The sequence below is a fragment of the Tachyglossus aculeatus genome, chromosome 24, assembly GCF_015852505.1.
Source record: "Tachyglossus aculeatus isolate mTacAcu1 chromosome 24, mTacAcu1.pri, whole genome shotgun sequence".
NCBI classification, from domain to species: Eukaryota; Metazoa; Chordata; class Mammalia; order Monotremata; family Tachyglossidae; genus Tachyglossus; species Tachyglossus aculeatus.
Window position 1 is genome coordinate 17,214,060 of NC_052089.1, and position 8,762 is coordinate 17,222,821.

General features: G+C 39.3%; 1 non-coding gene across 1 annotated transcript; it reads left to right on the top strand.

Annotated features, from left to right (window-relative positions):
* The first annotated feature begins 3,488 nt into the window (after positions 1-3,488).
* LOC119945333 lies at positions 3,489-3,626 on the top strand. Its single transcript, XR_005456202.1, has one exon. It is a non-coding gene; the product is annotated as a small nucleolar RNA SNORA7 (small nucleolar RNA).
* Positions 3,627-8,762: the final 5,136 nt, after the last annotated feature.

Genomic DNA, 8,762 nt, shown 5'->3' on the forward strand with positions numbered 1-8,762 from the left:
CTCAAGCTGTTCCTCCCTCTGGCTAATGTCACTGCAGCAAATACCAGTACAGATATAATAACTCAGTTCTATCATCTAGGCTGATTTTCTACATTTGTGGTACTTCTAGGAATTCATACACCACCATTAAAGCAGAGTAGGATGCTGTGTTGAATAGTTAAAAAATAAAATAAAATAAAGACATGGACCCTCCTCGTAAGAAACTCCCGTCTAGAGAAGGTCAGCTGTATGAGGAGAAAAGTCTCCACAGGAAAAAAAAAAAGTACTTAGCACAATATAATGAAGTGGAAGAGAAGAAATTTGGGTGTGTAGATATCTACATATTTATTCAGTTACATTTACTGAGTGCTTCCATACACTATCTCCAAATAATAAATTTCTCAGGATTAACCATCATTCAACAGAATTCACAGTATGTATAACTAGGGAATACTCTTAAGAAAAGTGCAACAGTTATGAGGCCCACAAAAATCATGAACTTAATGATGCACTTACAGAGAATCTGTTAATCTATAGGAAAAAAACACAAGGAATGATTTGTACTTATACCACCAGGAAAGTGTACCAGCACCACCTGTTATTTCATCTGGGGAATTCTCCAGAATCATATGACCTAGCTAAGATCCATAAATATAATTCCCTCCTACATATTGCCAGAATCTTCAGCTCTACTGTTGTAGTCCTCACAAAATCTTAGCAAGGGTACTCTAATCCAAATCTGAAGAGACTCAGCTCAGTGGAACCAGAAGTATTTGCCTGGGGAGATTAGTGTTGCAAAAATTGTTATCCATAGTCAAGAGTTTTAGATTTTTTTTTTAGTGAGCAACCAATATAGACTTTTGAGAAGTTAAGTGCTCATGCCCTGATTGATACTAGCTAAAACTGACTCATACTTTTCTCTTTTTGTTATACCAAAATGGAGGAGACCAGCATAGAGAACAATCTGTTGGGAGGTTAAATTTCTACAATGGAAAGAAAATTAGTCATCCCTCACTTGAAAAAGGGATGAACAAGGGAAATGTACATAGCTCTTGGGGACTTGGGTACGAGGAATGGAGAAGAGAGACAGACAAATGAGAAGGGGTATGGTCTAGTGGATAGTGCACAGATCTGTGTCAGAAGGACTGTAAGAGTGCTAATGCAGGGGTGAAGGCTATAGGAGTCATAAACAGAGTCTCTGCTTTTTGCCTGAATGTCTGGCCTGACTGTTCCCCACCGCACTAGATATTTCCAGCAGTCATGTATATGACTGCAATCAAGGGCACTAACAAGGCCCACCAATGAAGCCAACTGGGTTTGCTCTTAAATTCAGGCAACCCATTTGCAGAGTGGCTTTTATGAGCTGTTTAGAATAGCTTGGAGGATAACGGTTCTTCCTTGGAAGTCAGGCCGTGAAGCCCTGTGCATAGTCCTTTTCTGGTTCCTGTCCCTCTGAGGATGACCCCAGGGGGCAAAGGGGGCTGTAAGGAACTGCCCTGTGAAACAGGCAGTACTTCCTCACCTTGATTCTGGTCTCCAGCATTCATTCTGGGGCCACTCAATAGGATTGTATTCCTGAGAACATGCTAGCATTTCAGTTTCCTGACAATGCCTAGGCTGTTAAATCTTCCATCACCAGATGCTCCCTCCCCCTCACCCTGATGTGGTCTTGCATGCAGGTTTTACCTGTTTTGTGAATAGAACATTTTAGTCTCCGGAACTGTCAATCCTTAATTCTCCAGAGTGTTGAAAAAAGTACTTGGTGAAAATGTGATGAAATGAGCATTAGATGCAGGGAAAGCTGCAAATCAACTTTGTGCATTAGTTACTCTTCCAATGCATCCCTCCATCGGTGCCATTTCTAGGCCAAACCACACCTAGCCATTTCTCAGTAGCAAGGCACAAGAGAAATAAATGCTGAGTCTGGAGAACAGTGAACATTTACTGAATCCTGGAGAGAGACAGAGTTGGAACAGAAGAAAAATTTAAAACTGTTTTACTCCATTGAGCGTTATTCACTGTTCTACAGAGAACATCCTATGCACACTCATGCTTGTATGCCTAAAGTGGAAATAAACCCTTTTACATTACATTACATCCCCAAATACTGCCTGTAGAGTCACATCTGCCATTTCCTTTATTCATCCCGACTCTGAAGCAATAGATCTTTTGCAACATCAGGTTTTCATTGTTTCCTTTTTAATATTCATTTCACACCTGGAAAATTCTGTGGGAATAGAACCTGAAAGAGAGCAAAAAGGCAGTCAATAAAGAAGTTCTGGGCTAGTTTAATTGTGCTTTGCAAATATATGTTGAAACATTTCCGACTGTTCATTCACCATCCACCCTGCACTGAAGCAGGAATCCAAGAGGATAAACAACTTAAAATATGTTTCATGTGCTGCTTGTGGAGAGAAGGCATATGATCACATCCATCAAATCCCTGCTTACAGCAGTAGAGACCAGTATGATCTCAAACTAGAGAAAAACCTGCTCTTGCTTTGTTGATATTACTATTCTCTCCAGCTTCACGGTCCAGGACCAAGAGCAGAGCATTCATTTATTCAGTTGTATTTGAGTGCTTACTGTGTGCAGAGCACTGTACTAAGCACTTGGGAAGTACAAATCGTCAACCTGTAGAGACGGTCCCTACCCAACAATGGGCAACCATAGAGGTTGTTAGAGAATATAATCCCTAACTCAAAGCATAATGAGGTGTCTTTCACTAGAAACAGCAGATAGTCGCTGAGTCAACAGAATGTGCGTTATTGACAGTATGGTTTCATACACTCATAATTTGCTTGGCAAATTGTCCAGGATGCTCAATTAAAATTCTGTGTAAGGCATGGATATTTTGACTGTTTCACTTCAGGGATGATTTACCCTTTGGACTTAAAGCACAGCTACCCTTGGCCCAGTATCTTCAGAAAGCCTCCGTTGCCACCCCTGCAGTCCCTGTTCTAAGTAGTAGTACTAATATTGGTGATGTGCCTACTTAATTGAATGCTGGGAGAATTACACACTATCCCTATCCCTCAAGGATTTGAATTATGAGCTGAAAATAGCCTCAGTAGGATAAGGTAGGGTTGGAACATCTCCACATTGCTTACAAGGTAGGAAACAGTAAATATTTGGTGAAGTCTGCTCCAGTGCCTCTGTATAACTAAATGGTCTCAGGGGATACCTAATAGAGAGAAGATATAGCCTTCAAGGTCTTGACACCTGTCCAACAGACAAATGCGATTGTTCTTGGCACCCAGTTTGGGGGCATGTAAAATTAATTATCAATCGTAAATTGCAGCTATTCATTTAAATGTAAATTTTTAATGGAAAAAAAACCCCACACACAAGGTTCTTCTATAATGTAGGGGATTTTCATTCTTGATGGAATTCATGGAATAATACTCTCAGCAAGTGTAAACAACCCTTTATTCCTTAATTTTACTGTGTTCTATCCAGATAGATGTGTGCCGTTGGAAGAGTGTTTTCTACTTCCCTAGCAGCATTCTCCCCTCTCAGGGTCACACCTGGAGAGTTTCCAGGACTCTACCAGCCCCAACTATAGGAGGGAGAGTCTGGCAGAGGCACTTCCATTCCATTCCTAGCTTGAGTAGTGGCTAGCGAGTGGAAGGTAATCTGCTACAGGTCAAAACTCACCTCTGCTGGGCAGCAGCAGCATGCCAGAGAGTTGAGGGTGGAGACAAGTTTACTGAGCAGAAGGAGGCAATAGTAAACCAGTTCTGTATTTTTACCAAGAAAAATCTATGGATATGCTACCAGAATGATTGTAGATGGAGGAAGGGCATTCTGGGATAGATGTGTTCATGGGGTTGCTATGGGTCGGAGACAACAACAAAATATGACAAGGCATCGGCATTCTATCCAGAACACAAAATGAAACCACAAGTTGTGGAAGAACTGGGGGGTTTTGCTTCTGAGGATTACCAAAATGAAGGTCAGGTCTCTGGCAAATTCCACCCCTGAAGCAGATATCTGGATAATTCTATGCCCCAATCATACAAGTAAACAAACACCCAGAGAAACTTCAGACACACTTGCTTATGGAGACTAGTCAGATGAGTATGAGAGCCTTTTGCCCACTAACATACTTTGTCAGTTGTACTTTATAGCTAGTTTGTTTTCTTGCTCTTACTAACTCTAATAGATCATATCCCCTGGGCATAGGAGTCTGTTTACTGTCCATATGCTGCCTAACCACTTGAAGCAGCACAAATAACCTCAGAATGTTTTATTTTGAGAAAGCACTTAAGGCCTTCTGGGGTGTTGGTGTGCCATTGAAAGTGCTCAGCGAGTGGAAATAAACTTCCTTGGGCAATCTGGGGAAATGGATTGGGTCTAGTCTCTGTTGGGACAGTTCACCATATTTTGCTAGGAAGAAGGATTAAATCTCTAGATAAAAGATACAGTGAGATGATAAAAGGAAGTGCAAGAAGCAGATCTAATGAGTCTTTGGCAGATGGCAAAGTTCACTCTGCTATAAAATGCAAAGACAACACCTACTATGCTTGCTCTGAGGAGTTTTTATTTTTAAGTATGGCACTAATTAATCTCCTTTAAAACGAGTATGTGCAAGACTCATCCCCGGGTTGTATGCTTGAATTTTTCTGTGGCCAAAAGAGGAAAAAGGATAATATAAGACACTTTTACCTTCATTTTGGTCACGCATGGGAGGTTTGTCAAAGTGTATTGGCTCTTAAATGAAATCTGCATGAATACTTAAGTAGGTAATAGGTATTAATCAGCTCATCAATTTGTGGTGCAGTCTATATAATTTTTAACTGAGCAACTGAAAATATTTTACGAACAGCTCAAGGAAAGCTATTAAATTAGTAATGGCAAAGGAATGATGAAATCAAACATCTACTGATGGCTGTCATAAGCATTGATTGGGTCCAGGCTTGAGTGGCTTATAACATAATACAACTAAAAAGGCAATTTATGTTTGAAAGGTTTCTTACCTAGGGAAGACAGAGTTCCCTTTGATTGCTTGGCTCATAATGATTTAGGCTCTAGGGCAGTGGAGGGAGAATTTAAAAAAAAAAATGATTTTAAGAATAGATTTTTAAATGAAAAAATTTTAAAAGTACATACGATAAAGATACAAAGAACCGAAAGGAATAGCAAGAGACTGCCTAGTACATGGGAAGCCAAGCTGTGTGAAGTCAGGGCTACAACAGCTGGAATGATAAGTAAGGAAACCTCACCGGTGGGAGTCGGAGTTGGGTGGCAGGTGTGTGTGTGTATAAGCCACAAGGCTAGTGAAGAAGAGCCACATGTTGGAGATTTAGGGTCACAAGCCATAGTTCGGCCACTCCCTGTCTTGCACACTGCCTGCCTCTGCTAAGCCTCAGACAAATCTAGGCAGTCACCAATCTCTCTGGATTTGTGACTCACCTATATTTCCAAATCTTCAGTGAAGCTAGTTCTTCAGATTCCCCCATAAATCCTACTGCTGAACATCATTCAGAGGAAGTTTTCTCCATGTGTTTTATATATTCACACTAGAGATGGTTGAGGCTCAGATTTCAGTTGCCCTGGAAACCACCTGCTGGTCTTGGGTGCTACAGTTGCTTGGGCCCCAAATGGGATTGCACACTATTCTTGAATTCAGTTCACAGGGGTAGAACATCTCACTCCTCTCTTATTGCACCACTGCCCCAGAAGGAACATGTCTGGCAGGGAAGCATTTGGGCAAGTGGCACCATAGAACCCATTAACATTGCTAATCAGTGTCTTAGGGCCAGTACCCATTCCCAAAGTTTTCATGACTTTGGGAGTCATGACTTTCATGACTTTGACTTTCAGAGAAGTGGCTTGGCTCAGTGGAAAGAGCGTGACTTTTGGGAAGTCACTTCACTTCTCTGTGCCTCAGTTCCCTCATCTGGAAAATGGAGATTAAGACTGTGAGCCCCCCATGGGACACCTGTTCACCTTGTAACCTCCCCAGTGCTTAGAACAGTGCTTTACACATAGTAAGTGCTTAATAAATGCCATTATTATTATTATTATGGGGACAGAGCTAGTCCATTATTTATAATAGGGAGACAGATGCTTAGATCATACAAACAATATTTTTTCATTATATTAGATCATGTGAAATCCACCCAAAAGGACTATTTAAATCAACCAGTGTTCTCAGTGTCAAGAGAAAGTCTGCTGATGCTCTTCCACAATAGTCCTGTACTCCTAATTGAAGATGGTTATCTGGGGACATCCCAGTCATTTTTTCCATAGTTTAACCAACCTAATTCCCTTATTCTGCCTCATCTGTGCCAGTTTGCCATCCTGTCTTGGCTTTTCTCTATATAAAACCCAGATTTTTGAAATCTTTACAAGCATAAATACCAACATCATCACTGAAATACACAGTGGAGAAAGTCATTAAAATTATTCTTTGCTGTCGAGGAAAAGCAAAACCTGAGGAATGTGAGCCAGGATCCACCAACGAGAATGCTGTGGAGTGGAACAGTAAACCCCCCCCATCTCCTTAATTTCAAACCACTCTTTTCATCCATCACCACAACCCCTATTAGAGATTTAGATGGAAGGAAAACCCTCCAAATTAGATATACCAGGCAGACCCCCAAATCTGCAACTTGTTCTGTCAGTTTTTCCATACAATTTCCCTGTTCTCAAGCAGGATTTTAAAATGTTTAATGAAATATGCTGAATTGCTTACTGTGTTATCTCAGCTGAACTTTCCTACCCACATTCAGGGGAGCAAATAATCATTTACCATATTTTCAAATGGGAAGAATCCAAGATTTGTTTCTATTCTATGAGTTTCTTGCAAAGAGTTTATGGTACATTTAATTACAGTTGGGAAAAGTTAAATCATTTCTCAGAGTAATGACTGTGTTCATTCTTATTATGGCAATATGATGAGTATATTCCAAGAATGAGAATAAACACACTGTAAATAGCAAACAGATTTTCCTTTCCATTCCTGTATTCACTTCAGTCCCCTGGCTAAGAGTCCACTTAAGAAAATACTGTAATACACCTGGGACACAATTTATAGTGCTGTAATTGAGATTAGACTTGAATCACTACAATTTTTGAATCAGTAATTTAAGAAAAAAATTCAGTATGTTTTTCTTGAACAAAGAGTAAAGATCTCTTCCATCAGTATTTCTTTTGTTTGGGTGCACATAAGAAGGCATAGCAATTCTTTTCAAAGTTTTATTCACTAGCATAGAACATTTTGTCTTGTTGGACTCCATCAACAATGTTTCTCTTTTGGAGACTTTTACAGAACAGAAGATGAGATTATTTTGAAATTGATGTGCTGACTAGTACCTTTCCTTCAGACAGGAAGTATACTATTTTTACTTGTTTAGCAGTCAATACATAAGATTAAGTTGGGGGTAAAGAATAAAGGGTTGTTGCCTCGGTCAAAGGAATCAGAGGCTTCATTTTGGTACAGGAATCAATATCTTCTCTGGCATGTAGGGGTTAAAATTTATTTGAAAGTCTTCATTTAAGGTGATTTAGGCTGTTTCATAAGATGGTTAATTTGGTGGGACAGTTTAAAGAAGCCATACCCGAGCTACATTTATTTAACTGATGTTTAATTTTTATATATTTAATTCAGTAAAGACATATGGTCAGATGTTCGTATCAATAGGTCTGGGATTTGAAATGTTTCATAAAATTCCCCCCATCTCCAACTCTTGTTATTGCTTTTCCAGTGTTTCTCTTAGTATTTTGTCAATTAAAGGAATCCACAATTGTGAATCCTCTATTTTGGTATATTTTCTAGAGGGATTAAAATAAGGTCGATGTCTCAGAGAATTAATGCTTCTACCAAATCATCCATTCTATTACCAGGAATAAATTACAAGCCCTAGAAAGTTGAGATCTAAAATATACATATCTTTATATATATATATATATATATATATATATATATATATATATCTGTGTGTATATATATATATATATATATATATACATAATTTGAAACACTTCTCTAGTTTCATTCCTGTAAACTCTTTATGTTTACAGAGATGTGTGTTTTAAAAGACCATCACAATTTTAATACAGCTTTCCCATTATACAGTTGGAGAAAACAACTGAGGCAGCTTGCTACTCTGTGATTCAAAATAATTATTACAGCTCTTGGATGCGCAATAAAACCTTTGTGTTCTGGCACAGTACCACTGAGAAGTTCTAGAAACTGGAATCTCTAAGGGTCCCCCAGTTGGTGGATGGGCAGTAGCAAAGTTTTTTTCTGTCTTTGGCCCTTTCTTGCTGAAGTTTTCAGAAGACCTTTTGCTAGGCGGGTTAAATAGTGAGTCACCTGGTTCATTCATTCATTCAATCGTATTTATTGAGCACATACTGTGTGCGGAGCACTGTACTAAGCCCTTGGAAGGTACAATTCGTCAACAGAGACAATCCCTACCCAACAACGGGCTCACATTCTAGAAGTGGGAGACACAAACCAAGTAGGCAGGTATCAATACCATCAAAGAGCTACAGATTTAGAGTTGTCACCTAGATCTTCCCTTTCTGCTTCCTGCTTTCTGCCTTTGTGTTCAAATCTGTTAATTTTTCTGAAGTTGAAACAGGTACCTATCTTTTTATGCCTAAACCATAGGGCTTTTATGAAATGGAATGAATGGCATGTGACTATATTTAGGAGTATGAAACAGTCTTGGATTTCTTCAATTTTGTACACTAGTTTAAATGGTGAAACAACTTTGTTTCACTAGGGAAGGAAAGGAGTTCCTAATCTGGACAAATCTTTCTAAACTAGA